Below are 15,424 nucleotides of genomic sequence, written 5' to 3' on the forward strand. Positions count from 1 at the left end.
CTGGAACTGAGATGGCCTTGGAGACCTCAAAATTGCAACTGGTGTTGGAAGTCAGGGTAGTTTGAGGGATTCCCAAACTTTCCAGTGGCCCTTTCAGGTGCTGTTACTGTAGTACACATATCACCCTATGTGGTGTTTGCCTGTTTATCTGTCTGAGAATACGGACTATGCCTTATTCACTATTCCATCATTTCCAGCAAAATGTAGCCATTCAAACACTGATAGAATGAATTTAATGGACATGTCCTAATATTGATATAAGAACCGCACACTTGTTCCCTAGGACTATTTTTATTATAACACAAATCAATTAAACTGAGGAAATAATGCCCGATAGACATTCAAAAAAACCAACTTCACAAACAGCCAGGAAACATGTCTTTTTGAATCTCTCTCTTGGATGATTTCACTTGATCTAACAAAAGTATTTAGAGAGAAGTGGAAGATTATTCTTCAGTTACATTTCCATCAGTATTGTTTCCCCCAACTGACCTTCTAATAAAAATTACACTGAAGAATATGGCGGCTTATTTTCTGGGATATACGTGAAGGGCAGGTAGAAGGATTGGTCCAGAAGCTTCTTAAGCTAGCTGAGTCCAGGGTAAGATTAACACAGATCTGAGTGAAATACAGGCATCTGACCAAGACACCTGTGAGCAGAAGGCTATCACAAGGCTGCATAGAGACAAAATTTCTTTTCTTTGTTCTATACAAGAGTACAAATAGCTGCTAACTTTACCTGGGTCTACCACAGACAACATGACAGGTCAAGCTCCTTAACCCCTCTGAACCACAGTCTACTCACCTGCAGAATGGGTATAAGAACAACCACGCTGCTTCACAAAGATGTTGCAGGGATGAAAGCAGGTAGTAAGTGTAAGAGATTTGGAAATACCAAAGCATATAATAGTGTTCTTCTACTACTATTAGCATACTAGCGAGATGTCCCACCGAGGCACTTACTTAACGGTATCTGAGACTGTTAATTAGTTGCAAAGAAAATGCAGTGAATTACCAAGGTCTACCAGGTAGCAGATCAAAGCTCTGACATAAATGGTAGCAGCTATTTTTTACTGAGTACTTAACATGTGCTGGGGACTGGGCAAATCCCTTTACATTATATCATTTTATCCTCACAACTCTGCAAGGTACAAGGATTACTATCCCCATTCTACAGATGAGGAAACTGAGACTCAGGAATACGAGATAACTTGCCCAAGGTCACATAGTTGATAAGTAGAAGAGCTGAGAGTCCAGTCCAGATGTGTCTCTCTGAAAAACCCAAACTCTTACCACGATGTAGACCTGCACTGCCGTGCAAGGACCGGAAGAGGGAATACGTGGTATGTTGTTGATCACGCTGCAGTTATGGTTACAGACTTAGTCATAGCTCTCTCCAAAATTCACACGAATCTAGGTGGGCTGAGGGGGGATGGAGTCTGGACAGTTTAACATAGAAGGTATCACCTGCAATGGACCACAGTAAATACTGTGACCCCCATTTCAGACTGGAGCCCAAAGACCAGAAAAGAATGCCTATGGGAAGCCTGAAATTTTAGTTTGTAATCCATCTGAACAGGGTGCTGAGACAAAAGTAATTCATGACAACTTGTTCTCCAACTGTGAATTTTTGGGAACATTTCCAGTATTCATTAGCTCTCAGATTCACACTTCCACCTGTGTGTTGAAGAGCGGTTTTATCAGTTCCTAGAGCAAGAGGATAAAATAGAGAGAGGAAGTGACTTGGTCTCATTTTTTCTTTAATTTGCGATTTTTAAATGGCAGCAGAGTGATTACGATGGTGGTCAGCAGTCCTCTAACTCCTGCCTTCCCCCACTCCATAGTCCCCCACCCCCAACCCTGTCAAATCTTTAGGCTCCTTTCTGTCCTTTCTAATGTCCCTGGGTTTCTCTCAAACAGGATTCTTGTTTTAACTGAATTATGTCTAGAGTAGGCTTTGTTAGGAAGAGGTTCCTCCTTATCACCTATAATTGCTCTTTTGGCCAATAAATACTAAAATGGACCTTATTTTAAGGCTACTATAACCTCAGTGTCCCTGAGCTTAATGTTACAGCAACACTCAGTGAATTTCTGATTTTCAGCACAGAAACTTAGCTAGAGAGAAAATGCCTATCATCTGAGCAGTCAATTCACAGAGCTCTTCTCAGGTAGCAGAGTTAGAATCTCCCAATGCAATTAATTGGATGGTTACGCTCAAGTTACGAGTGATCTTCTAATTCTTCCCTCCACAATGCTTACCTTATCATCCACTAAGCCTGTTTCCTACTTATGACCTATGACAACCTAGCCCAGCTTGATTAGCATCTCAGTCAGGCTAGAAGTACAACGTATAGACTTTTTCTTACACCAGTGCTACAGTACCCATCCCCTGCCTCCCAACCATAGACCCTACTAATGTGTTTGAAATTTCACAACTCTGGTAATTTAAAAGTATCTTGTCATTCCCCCTCCCCCCGCCCCGCCCCGCCCCGCTTCTGCTAATTCATGCTCAGGGAGAAACAAACCGGAACAGATGTTCTCTACTTCATTCTCCTGCATACCTGACAGAAATAGATTCTGGCACCAGTGACATTAGAAAGGAATACCGAAAAGAATTCTTGAGAAGAGGAGGAATTGAAGAGATATTGTGGTCAAAGGAGAGGATAATGTCACTGACCCTGCACTTCTCATCTGCCCTCAACACCCTACCTTTCTGTCTTTGCCTCTACTTCCTAGCTCCATTCCCCTTTCAACAATCTCGTACTAACATTTGAGGTTCCACGCACCTCCGAACAAAATTTCACCGCCCTTTGCGGGTGGTGAAAACCTTTATTTTTCATACAACAGAGTCGAGGGTGTGAGTCATCCATTCGATTTTCTCTTTTGCACGCTCGGCAGATAGCAATTAATGTAGAGCTGTCCCAGGAAAAACAAAAACATACAAACTCCTAAAGACATTTCTAAGGCAAGAGTTAGCTGGCTAGATAGACAAGCAGTTGTATTCTGTAAATTTAAAAAGAAAACTTGTAAACTAGGGATTTTTTTTTAAACACTCAGATTTGATGAGCAAGGGAATAGCTTCGGAGGAGTGTATGAGAAAGTCATATTTATACGACTGTAAATTTTCTAAGCAGCAAGGATCTGAAACATGCATTTTTTAACATCTTCATTGTAGTATAATTGCTTTACACTGGTGTATTGGTTTCTGCTTTATAACAAAGTGAATCAGCTATACATATACATATATCCCCATATCTCCTCCCTCTTGCGTCTCCCTCCCACTCTCCCTATCCCACCCCTCTAGGTGGTCACAAAGCACCGAGCTGATCTCCCTGTGCTACGAAACACGCTTTTTAAAATAGCCCGACAGAGCAATCTTGGTGTGAGCAATTTACACTTGAAGTGACTGTTCTGTCTTTAGAACACTAGGAAAAGTTAGGTGTTTAATGTATCTTCCAGACAGTTCACAAAGCAGTCCTTGATCAAAACCCTCTGCAAGGGATATTGACAAACCTGACCAACTGGAAGAATGTCCTGTAGAGAAAATGATCTATGAGATTACCTGCTGGCAGGTTCATGGGTCCAACTGTCAATATCTAGAGAAGGATCACAGAAATAAACGTCTAATGTTTGCTGTCCTGACGTCTATATTTATAATGCTGGTAAAGCAGTTGGTCAATCAAAACCAGGTAAAGCAATTACAATCTTCCCCAGCTAACATGCAAGAGAAAGAAACTGAACTCTTTGTGATGAGAAGTCAATATAGCAAGATAATCCAAAATTGCTTTTTTATTCACGTGGAGGGAATTTGGTACTATTATATCTTGTCACTTCTAATTGTCTGATTAGATGAATACAGTGCAGATGTATTAATGTAATGAAGTCAAATACTCAATTAGAATTTATTTTTTCTCCCCTCCCTACATTGTTTGAGATCCCCACAGAATTTGGAACATAATGTTCCTTTCCCTATTCAGTCTGGCTTCTTTATATTTGGCAAATATTTATTCTTTTATCTATGTTTCAGCTGGAGCTGCCATGAATGGGTCTACTTCTCTCGTGCCTTGACTCCTGCTGTCAAACAATATAGGTAATGTTGTTAGGTGTAAAATTATTTTGGAGACGACGTAAATCACTAACGCAAGACAGATTGTGGGCTGAATTCTAACAGCAAACTACTCTGAAGGGATAAGAGCGAGTGTAAATGGCAAGGTTTGAAGGGGGCTGTAACTTCCAAAATGTTGACTTAGAGCTTGAGTGCAGTCTGGTAAAAGATCTGTCAAATTGTGAATCTTTTGAAGGGTTACATAGGAGCATGGGTAAAATGAACCAGAATCTGTTTGGTAATTTTCAAAATAAAAAACCTGAATGGGGAGTGATCTCGTTTCTGATTAAGGGCTCAGGCTCTAGCGTTAGACAAGACTGCCTGTGTCCCACTTACTGACTGCATTTCCTTAGGCGTTATTTCACCTCTCTAAGTCTCAGTTGTCCCATCTGTTAAATGAAAATAATGATCAACCTGCCTGATAGAATTATTATGAGCCTTAAATTATATAACCCACACACAGCTCTTGGTACAGGCTCTGCATCACAAGAAGCACTCAAGACATGTTACCTAATTGTTAGCTATTGTTGGCTAATGTATAGCCTATGGTAATTATTTGAAAGCTGATGACTATTCAACTCAACGGGTATCCATTCAGGGCCTTCTACATAGAAGTCTTCTACACAAGAAGCTAAACAGATTCAAAGAAAATTAACACCCTATCCCTGTCTTCAGTTTAATAGGCTTAACCTGGTGCTCACCATTCTCTCAGAAGGTAGACTAAGGTGACTGTTCGTGATACTATGACCACAGTATCTTCTTCTTTTTTTTTTTTTTTTTTAGGTACGCGGGCCTCGCTCTGGACGCGCAGGCTCAGCGGCCATGGCTCACAGGCCCAGCCATTCCGCGGCATGTGGGATCTTCCCAGACCGGGGCACAAACCCGTGTCCCCTGCACTGGCAGGCGGACTCTCAACCACTGCGCCACCAGGGAAGCCCCACAGTATCTTCTTAAAGGCTGCTTCTTCCATTCTGACCTGCATTCTAATCCATTCTCTATCGAGGAACAGAAGGATCTTTGTAAAACCTTTCAGTGTCTTCCTGTTGCGCTTCCAATAAAACCCAAACTACTTACTCTGGGCTACTAGGCTCTCCCTAGTCTGGTACCTAGAGATCCCGTCTGCCATCGCTCCGTCCCTCTGTCACTGCAATCCCCCCCTTCGCCTTCCCTTCCCTACAGGGCCTCTGCCTCTGTATCTTCCCTCGTCTGAACTGTTTCCCCCTACTTTTAAAAAAAAAAAAAACTTTTTATTTTTTGGCCACACTGCCTGGCATGTGGGATCTTAGTTCCCCGACCAGGGATGGAACCTGCACCCCCTGCAGTGGTAGTGTGGAGTCTTAACCACTGAACCACCAGGGAAGCCCCTCCCCTCCTTTTCTTTGTCTGGTTGATTCTAATTCTTTGTCAGGTCTCAGCTGTGATGTCACTTTCTGAGAAGGACTTCCTTAACTTCCTCACTGCCCACCACTACTCTAAACCAATTTCTCTGTGACTTTCTCTTAGAATAACCTGTCATTTTCCTTTATAACCTTAAATATTTATTTCTGTGATTAAAAAAAAATCTATCTCCCCTACTAGACATAAACTCCTTGCAGTCAGAGACCATGACTATTTTGGTCATCATTATATGCCCAGTTACTAGCACTAAGCTTGGCATATAGCAGCTGTACCATAAACACTGAAGAAACGTGTTAAAGGGTAATTACCCCTCCCCCAGAAAAAGGTCAAATCATCATTCTCATATTGATATAAAATGAAAACGTGAAAGATTTTAAGACATTATTAATGAGGGAAACAGGCAGGTGTTAAACCAATTCAAAGGAGAAGTAAAAGAACAGATATATAGAATCCACTTATCTGGAGTATTGTAATAAATGTAAAAACTGAGACAAAACTAGCTTTTCCATAGTGGGGAGGAAATTCAACTGAACCTTCACTTGACAGATTTTTTTGCATATTTATAGACAAGACTTACTTTGCATGGCTCTTAGTTGCCTACAACTTATAGAGCTAGAAAATACCTCAAAGGCCATGGAAGGCTAAAATCAGAGAACTGAGAAGGATATACTCTAAACAGCGCCTAGACTTCTACTGTAACACACATTTTCCCCTATAACAAATGGAAATTATGAAGGCACACAGGAGGGACATTTCATTCTTGGGGTGAGTGAGAGATTTCAGAAGTCTTCATAGAGGAAGAAGAGTTGGACTAAGTCTTGAAATGTAGGTAGGATTTCCGTAGTGGTAAACGACTTGACGTTTTTGAGCAGTGCTCTAGAGGAATTTTTCTGGTAGTAATGGATTCTTGCAGGCAAAAATAGAGTCTCAGAGGGAAGAGTTCAGTGGAGAAAGTACTTGAAAAGAGGAAGGAGTGCCCAATAGGAAGGGAGAGGTCCTGAATTTTGGTTCCTACACCAACATTTCTTCTGGACTAAATTACAGATCTCGGGGCCTAATCCCAGAAATACTTCTTTTCAGCACCTGGAACCAGGGAAACAACGGTGAAGAAAATGGACCTGGAACTTAGATTCGGGAGTGCTGATTATCTGGATAATAAGATGGCATCCAAAAGGGGCTTCCAATTTCTCCAAAGAAGACACACAGATGGCGAAGAGGCACAAGAAAAGGTGCTCAACATCACTAATTATTAGAGAAATGCAAATCAAAACCACAGTGAGGTATCACCTCACACCAGACAAAATGGCCATCGTCAAAAAGTCTGCAAACAAGAAATGCTGGAGAGGGTGTGGAGTAAAGGGAACCCTCCTACACTGTTGATGGGAACGTAAATTGGTATAACCATTATGGAGAACAGTAGGGAGGTTCCTTAAAAAACTAAAAATAGAGCTACCATATGATCCAGCAATCCTACTCCTGGGCATATATCCAGAGAAAACCATAATTTGAAAAGATACATGTACCCCAGTGTTCACTGCAGCACTATTTACAATAGCCATTACATGGAAGCAACCTAAATGTCCATCAACAGAGGAATGGATAAAGAAGATGAGGTACATATACACAATGGAGTATTACTCAGCCATCAAAAAGAATGAAATAATGCCATTTGCAACAACATGGATGAACCTAGAGATTGTCATACTGAGTAAAGTCAGATAGAGAAAGACAAATATCATATCACTTGTATGTGGAATCAAAAAAAATGGTACATATAAACTTATTTACAAAACAGAAATAGAGTCATAGATATAAAAAAAATTTATGGTTACTGGGGGGGAAAGGGGGAGAGGAATAAATTGGGAGATTGGGATTGACATATACATACTACTATATATAAAATAGATAACAAATGAGGACCTACTATATAGCACAGGGAACTCTAGTCAATACTCTGTAATGACCTACATGCGAAAAGAATATTAAAAAGAGCAGATATACGTAAATGTATAACTGATTCACTTTGCTGTACACCTGAAACTAACACAACATTGTAAATCAACTACATTCCAATAAAAAATTAACTTAAAACAAGAGGGTTTCCAACCTCTAAGAGTCTGGAGGTGCAGGTGCACTTCCCAACATCATATTAAAATGACAGCTATCGGCCGAGTCTATGTCAGGGATCGTTCAGCACATGAATAGTAGGGGGAAGAAAGTCCTTATCACACAACTAGTATTTCTGATTGTCATCTAGTACAGAGGTCAGTAAACTTTGTCTGTAAAGGGCCAGACGGTAACCGTTTTAGGTTGTGTGTGTCATGCTATCTGCTTGTTTGCATTACAACTACTTAACCCTGCTGTTACAGCGCCAAAGCGGCCACGGACAACATGTACACAACGCAAGTGCCTGTGTTCCAACAAAACTTTGTTTTCAGAAACAAGGGATGGGCCAGATATGCCCCATGGGCTGCAGTTTGCTAACATCTGTTTTAAAAGGCGAGTGTCTGGGTACCAAAGCGATCATTAGAACAGTGCGCCAATGGAGGGTGGTAACCATTGTATTTACCTCCATCCTCAAACAGTACTTTACACACAAATTCTAGAAAATACACTGTAAGAGAATTTTTTTTTTTTTTTTTTAAGATTCTCCTCTGAACTTTCAGAGCAACCTGTAACTCTTCCAGCATCCATCACATCCTACCTGGTACAGAGGTATCCATGCAAATGTCTTTTTTCCCTCCTAGGATTTAAACTCCTGGAGGGTAGAGCGCATGCCATTTTCAATGTTTCTATTTGTTTCTTGATGTAAGGTAAGTGCTAAAAAGCGTTTCCTGGATGAGTCAATGATATCACGTTGTTTATTTTCTTTGTTTGTTTGATTTTGAACCTCTTATGGCCTCAGTGAAATGCCAGGCCTTCCTTTGCATGTTCAGCAGTATCTCAGTAGCTTTCTCCAGGAATGAAGCATCTCCTGGAGCAGGACACGTGGCTATGATCACCGCTGCATATCTGTGTCTGTTCCTCACCGTTCTCCCTACCTTCTGGGACTACTCTTGAATGGGTGATTATTCGCCTTCTTAGGAGATGTCCTCTTAGTGGCTGGCCATGATCCATTTAACATAATTCAATGCAGCGTCCATATATTTTCCTCCAGGGCTGTCCTTTGCAAGTGTGTGTCTGAGAGCTTTTGAGGAAAGCACAGTGTTTTGTTTTTGGTCATTATATAAATATATACCACAGATAATAAACTGTTAATGAAAAGAAATAGCTGCATGCAAATTTCTAGTTTGTTTTTTTTTTTTCAATTTTCCTTATGTGTTCCTTCCTTTGTGAGAACACCAAGCCCTCATCTCCCTGCCTACTAATTGCTTTTTCATGAAGTGCTTTTTTTCTTCTTTCTTTTCTTTCTTTTTTTTTCTAGCTTTTAAGCAATACCAGATGTTGAATGAAAGCAAGTTTCTCTGATTGGTATCCAGAGAAAACAAAAAGCATGTATCACTTCAAGCCTGACCTGCACAAGGGGAAAATGGACCAAACAAGGCTGCCAGGATTAAATGCACTGCGTTTAAGTTCTGAAGTAGTATTTTTTTTACCCCTCGTGCTTTCGTTGTTCCTCTTCATACCCGACTGAAGAGTTAATTTTTTGTGAAGAAGAGATGATAGAATAGGAAACAGAAAAGCCACAAGAAAAGGATTTGATTTGAGACTCATCTCCTGGCTATTATGTGATCCTAGGCCAGTTCAGCACATTCACAGTGTGGGGTGTTGAGGATGTTTTGAGAGAAGAATGGGGTATTTTGTAGCCAAGTAAGTTTGAGATATGTTGGGTTAAACAAGTTCAACACCAGCCTAACAAGTATCATGAATCTCCAAAGGGCTATATATAGACTGAGGCTTTCCCAGTAATCTGCACAGAATACTTTTATTGCAGAATATTTTATAGAACAATTGTCCCTTTGGCATACACTTCAGGAAATGCCCTCTGCTGGGAAACACAGATGTCTGGAAAAATTCGGTGCTGTGATCTTTGGTATCATTGACAATATGGCGTTTCTAAAATGCCGGCTGACTGCCTAGCCTCACGCAATGTGATGTGGAAGACTCCTGAGTCCTTGGTCACCCATCTCCAAAGGATGCGCAGTTTCCTTGGAAACATGCATCATGCACACCTGAAAGCTTACTCAGTGGGAAAGTGCCAAACCAGTGGCCAGGAAAAAAATAGCTACACAATGCTTTTTAAATTACGTGTGGTGGAGCCACAGAGGTTCTCTGCAGGTACCATGAGGCCACTGCTAAGGGAGGGATGGTTAGGGAGAACCTCAGTTGGGAAGGACTAAGTTCTCCAGCCCTGAATCAGCAAGTAAGATCCACGTGAAGACAGGATTCCGCTGTCGTAGGATAATAATAAGTGCCAAAATTATTTTTATTTCTTTTTTTAATCTATCTTTATTTTTTTGTCTGTAAACATCTTTATTTATTTAGCCTTTTATTTCCCTTCTTAGTTATTTTAAATATAGCAGCTTTCAAGAATTGAAATATTACAGATAAAATTCACATGTATTTCCTCTCTCCAGTCCATTCTACCTCTTCCCTTCCAGAGGTCACTGCAGGTATGAACTTAGTGTGAATCCAAGCAATGCTTCTACCCTTTTGCTCATGATATATTTACCCATTTCCCCCTTTTGGTGGACGCTGGGTTAGTTCCTGTTTTTCACTATAATATAATAAACAGCAAGTGCTGAAATTATTAGTGTGTACATTTTCACTCAATAAATGACAGGAATCGTTGCCATCCCCGTCTGCACATGTTTCCACTGCTGAGGAGAACGCTCTGGCCAGATGAGACAAGAACTGAGCAGCAGAAAGAGGTGGGAAAAGAGTCATGAGAGGAGTGAAAGCTCTACAATAAACAGAAGGAGTTGGGGTGGGGGATCAGGATGCAGAAGCAAGTGAGAGTTAAGGAGAAAAATGCCAGAGGGCAGCCAGTGGATGGAGAACCTGAGGGGGTTTTCATGAGTGAAAAGCTCTAGGGTGGTGAAGGGCAGAAAACCCATGGGGAGGAAACGGAGACACAAGAAATGTTGCTGGGATTTTGAAGTAATATTGTTCAAGTGTCTTGGGTAAAAAATAAAACTCCTTTTTTTAAAATTGCTTTTTAATACTATGTTGTTGTTTTTTATGTGGTTCTGTGCAGATACTGGATTATGTGAGTTCAGAACTCAGGGTTACAGAGATAAATGTACCATTTGCATTAGGCTTTTTGAAATACTGCAAATAGCTTGAGGGTCCCATCGTTCCCTTTGAGCATTCTGAGACATTCAAGGTGCCAGGTTGGGAACGCATTGCTTAGATGAGGTTGATAAAAACCGGGAAGGACTTTGAAAGTCTCATTTAGGAAGTCCAATGAGATTAACAGCTTTTATTATTTTACTGAACTTGCTAAATAACCTGAACGGATCTGCTTTTTTTTTTTTCCACTCAGAATCTCCTGTCACCAAGCTTTATAACTCTTTTGCTTCTAGTTGCTATAGAAATGGTGCAAGCCATCTTGACTGACTTGTGCAGAATTCATTTCTTTCTGACACCATTGCCTTTAAAAGCCACATTCAGATTGTGAAAATTGGGTCATTGTACTGTGCGGTAATTAGAAACGCTATTTTAATTGAGGCTATGAATGAGACCTGATTTTATCTTGGTTAAGTTTGATGAGTCCTTTGAGGTTATTTTTTAATCTGGGTGTCTAATATAATTCTCAAGTTTCTTTCTTCTTCCTCGTTTTTCTTTTCCTTTGTGCGCACATGTGTGTGTGTGTGTGTGTGTGTGTGTGTGTGTGTGTGTGAGATGGTCTTATCTGCACTTTTTTCTGACAATTCCTCCCTCAGCTGCTTATGCTTGACGTAAACCAAAGAGTGAAGCCTTTATTTCCATCCACGCGACTTCCTGGAACCGCTCATCTTGCTAACAACCGTTTCATTGTGGACATCCATTGCCTTCCCGAATCATCTCCTACCCTGAATTTACGGCCCTTCGGAGGCCCTCAGGGAGAAACCCAGGGCACAATTCTCAGGTAATTTTCTCTACATTCTGTGACAAGAATGAACTCATGAGAACCAAGAGCGCTCTTTTCTTTTCATAAGCAGGTGAGAGAGTCAGAATGGCTTCATCTGTCTTCTGATCTCAAACAGCATTTTGGCCATGCCCTGTCATTAGAGGCATTCAAGAGAAGTCTTGGGTGACTCAGGTGCGGACAGCCCGGGTCTCATTACCACAGATGAAATGATGAAGCCTTTTGAAGAGACTCCTGAGACGTCCTGCCTCCAAGCTCCTTTTTGCTCCTTCCAGACTCGTGTCTCCCTGCTTAAGCCACTGTGTCACCTTAATATGTGAAACTATGAGTCCAACTCTGCCGAAAGTACAATGCCACGGAAGAGAGAGTACGTCTTAGTTTCCGCTGCACACTTTTCTCTGCTCGCATTTTTGCAAAGGGCAGCCTCTGTAGACACGTTGGACTGCTCAATAGAAGGGGTTACTGATTTGAGAAGAATTTATTTTGAACAAATCCTACAGCTCTTGTTTTTTTCCCCAAAGCTGTTAGAGCTGAGATCATAGAAATTACGGGGCCGACGAGGGGCATAAAAGAGAATCCAACGTCTTCTTTTGGGGGAGACTTCAGATCGGTCTGAGGAGTGCTCGGACATTCTCCCGTCCTGCTCTTGTTCTCCTCAACCAGAAGGTTTAGAAATAGCAATTAAGAGTCTTACTGTTTTCTCAGTTCTGCTACTACCAAACTTCGCTCTACCCATATTACTTGGCCTGAACGGAAAAACAGTCCCCTCCTCTTTTCAGTTCTCCTGTTACTTGCTTATAAATGTCTCACTTAGCTGTTCTTCATTTGCAGGAGAGCTTTCTGGGGCGTCATCAAAGCCCTCTTCTCTCACTTTTAAGTCCCCCTGCAGGTTTCTTTCTTGACTGCTTTTAAAAATCCTTTTCTTTTGGAGAGGCTCTGAACTTGCCACCTTTCTTTTCTAAAACAATCTCAAACCCATTTCCATATCCACATTGTTGTGATTTCACAAAACTGTATTTAGAAGCCTGAACAAGATGGGGGAGCTTTAGAAAAATAACTCTGCTGTACTTATGCATTTGTTTAAAACGCAACTCCACAAAGTGCAAAGGAGAAGTTCAGAGAACTGGCTGAGAACTCTCCAAACTCCTCATCCAAAGCACTGGACTGGAAGGCAACCAGTGAACTGTTTACACATCTATATACACGCATACACACACACATACACATATATGCACACACACATGCATATACACAAATACACTCACATACACACATATACACATGTACACACTTACATAAACACACAGGTCTGGATATCTAATCATAATCCTTGGAAACACCCGCCAGCAAGCCAATGCTAATTTTCAAATTAACTTTTCAATTCATTCACTAAAGAAAATATTCACAAATGTTAGACTTAGCCAACCAACCTATATTTTCCTTTTTCTCATTTTTAAGAAATTTCAATAACACAAAATAGGGGGGAAAAAGATTGGCTTTTCTTCCTTATTCATGTGCCCTTATTCATGAAACCCAGACAACATAAATCAGTGAAAAGTGGCTTCTTTTTTAAGCTGAAGTATAACTGACTTACAATATTATATTAGTTTCTGGTTTACAACATAATGGTATGATATTGATAACCACGGTAAGTCTACTTACTACCTGTCCCCAAAGTTACTACAGTATAATTGGTCATATTCCTTATGCTGTATATCGCATCCTCATGACTTAGTCTATAACTGCAAGTTTGTACCTATTAGTCCCCGACATCTGTTCTGCCCATCCCCCCCACCCCTCTCCCCTCTGACAACCACCAGTTTGTTCTCTGTATTTATAAGTCTGTTTTTTATGCTTGTTTTGTTTTTTAGATTCCACGTATAAGTGAGATCACATGGCATTTGTCCTTTTCTGTCTGGCCTATTTCACTTAGCATGATGCCTTCTAGGTCCATTCATGTTGTTGCAAATGGCAAGATTTCATTCTTTTTATGGTTAATACTCCATTGTGTGTGTGTGTGTGTGTGTGTGTGTGTGTATGGCTCATCTTCTTTATCTATTCGTCTATCAGTGGGCACTTAGGTTGCTTCCATATCTTGACTGTTGTAAATAATGCTGCATAGGGGTGCATATATTTTTTCAAAGTAGTGTTTTCATTTTCTTCAACTAAGACCCAGAAATGGAACTGCTGGATTGTATGGTAGTTCTATTTTTATTTTTTCAAGGAACCCTCTCATATGGTTTTCCACAGTGGCTGCACCAATTTACATTCCCACCAACAGTGCATAGGGGTTCTCTTTTCTTCACATCCTCACCAATACTTGTTATTTGTTGTCCTTTAGATAATAGCCATTCTGACAGGTGTGAGATAATATCTCACTGTAGTTTTTATTTGCATTTCCCTGATGATTAGTGATGTTAAGCATCTTTTCATGGGTCTGCTGGCTATCTGTTTGACTTCTTTAGAAAAATGTCTATTCAGGTCCTCTGCCCATTTTTCAATCAGATTGTTCTTTTGATATTGAGTTGTATGAGTTCTTTATATATTTTGGATGTTATCCCCTTATAACATATCATTTGCAAATATCTTCTACCATTCAGTAGGTTGCTTCACACCAGTGAATGGTGTCCTTCACTGTGCAGAAGCTTTTCAGTTTGATGAAGTTCCATTTGTTTATTTTTGCTTTTTTTTGCCCTTGCCTGAGGAAATAGATCCAAATAAATACTGCTAAGAACAACATAAAGAGTTTACTGCCTATGTTCTCTTCTAGGAGTTTTATGATGTCAGGCCTTACATTAAAGTCTTTAACCCATTCTGAGTTTATTTTTGTATGTGGTATAATAAAGTTGTCTAGTTTAATTATTTTTTCATAGCTGTCCAGTTTTCCCAACACCATTTATTAAAGAGATAGTCTTTTCCCCACTGTATATTCTTGTCTCCTCTGTCACAGGTTAAGTGACTGTAAGTGCATGGGTTTATTTCTGCGCTCTCTCTATTCTGTTCCCTTGATCTATCTGTCCATTTTTGTGCCAGTACCATCCTGTTTTGATTACTGTAGCCTTATAGTATAGTTTGAAATGAGGGAGCAGAATACCTCCAGCTATGTTCTTCTTTCTCAAGATTGCTTTGGCAATTCAAGGTCTTTTGTGGTTCCATACAAATTTTAGGTTTATTTGTTCTGGTTCTATGAAAAGTGCCATGAACATTTTGATAGGGATTGTACTGATTCTGTAGATTGCTTTAGGTAGTATGGACATTTTAATGATATTAATTCTTCCAATCCATATGCATAGTATCCTTTCCATTTATTTGCATCATCTGCAATTTTTCATCAGCGTCTTAAAGTTTTCAGAGCATAGGTCTTTTGCCTCCTTGGTTAAATTTATTCCTAGGTGTTACACTTTTTTTTTGATGCAATTGTAAAGGAGACTGTTTTCTTAATTTCTCTTTCTGATAATTTTATTAGTGTATATAAATACTAATAATGAAACATGGCTTCTAAAATAGCCTTTACAAAAACAATCAGGTCCAAATAATCCATAAATGTGCTAGCCAAAACTGTCAAACCGGTTTTGCAAAGGAAGTCAACATTGTCTGTGAAGTAGGTTACTGAGGTATTGGACCCATATCCAAGTTCAGGTTGAATGCCATTAAGAGATACGAGCAGAAGGGAGGGAGGACAGAATCAAGAATCAGTTATCTCATGATCTTAGTCTTCTTTCTCCAAGATCTCTTCCCACAAAATGATTTTTATTCACTTACATTTTATTCACTGTATTTGTTAGAGCTGATAGATGTCATATGTTTATCAATTTCACAAACGTTTGGCTAAAGAGCAGCCACTGCATCTG

Source organism: Pseudorca crassidens, chromosome 16 (assembly GCF_039906515.1).
Source record: "Pseudorca crassidens isolate mPseCra1 chromosome 16, mPseCra1.hap1, whole genome shotgun sequence".
In the NCBI taxonomy this organism is placed as follows: Eukaryota; Metazoa; Chordata; class Mammalia; order Artiodactyla; family Delphinidae; genus Pseudorca; species Pseudorca crassidens.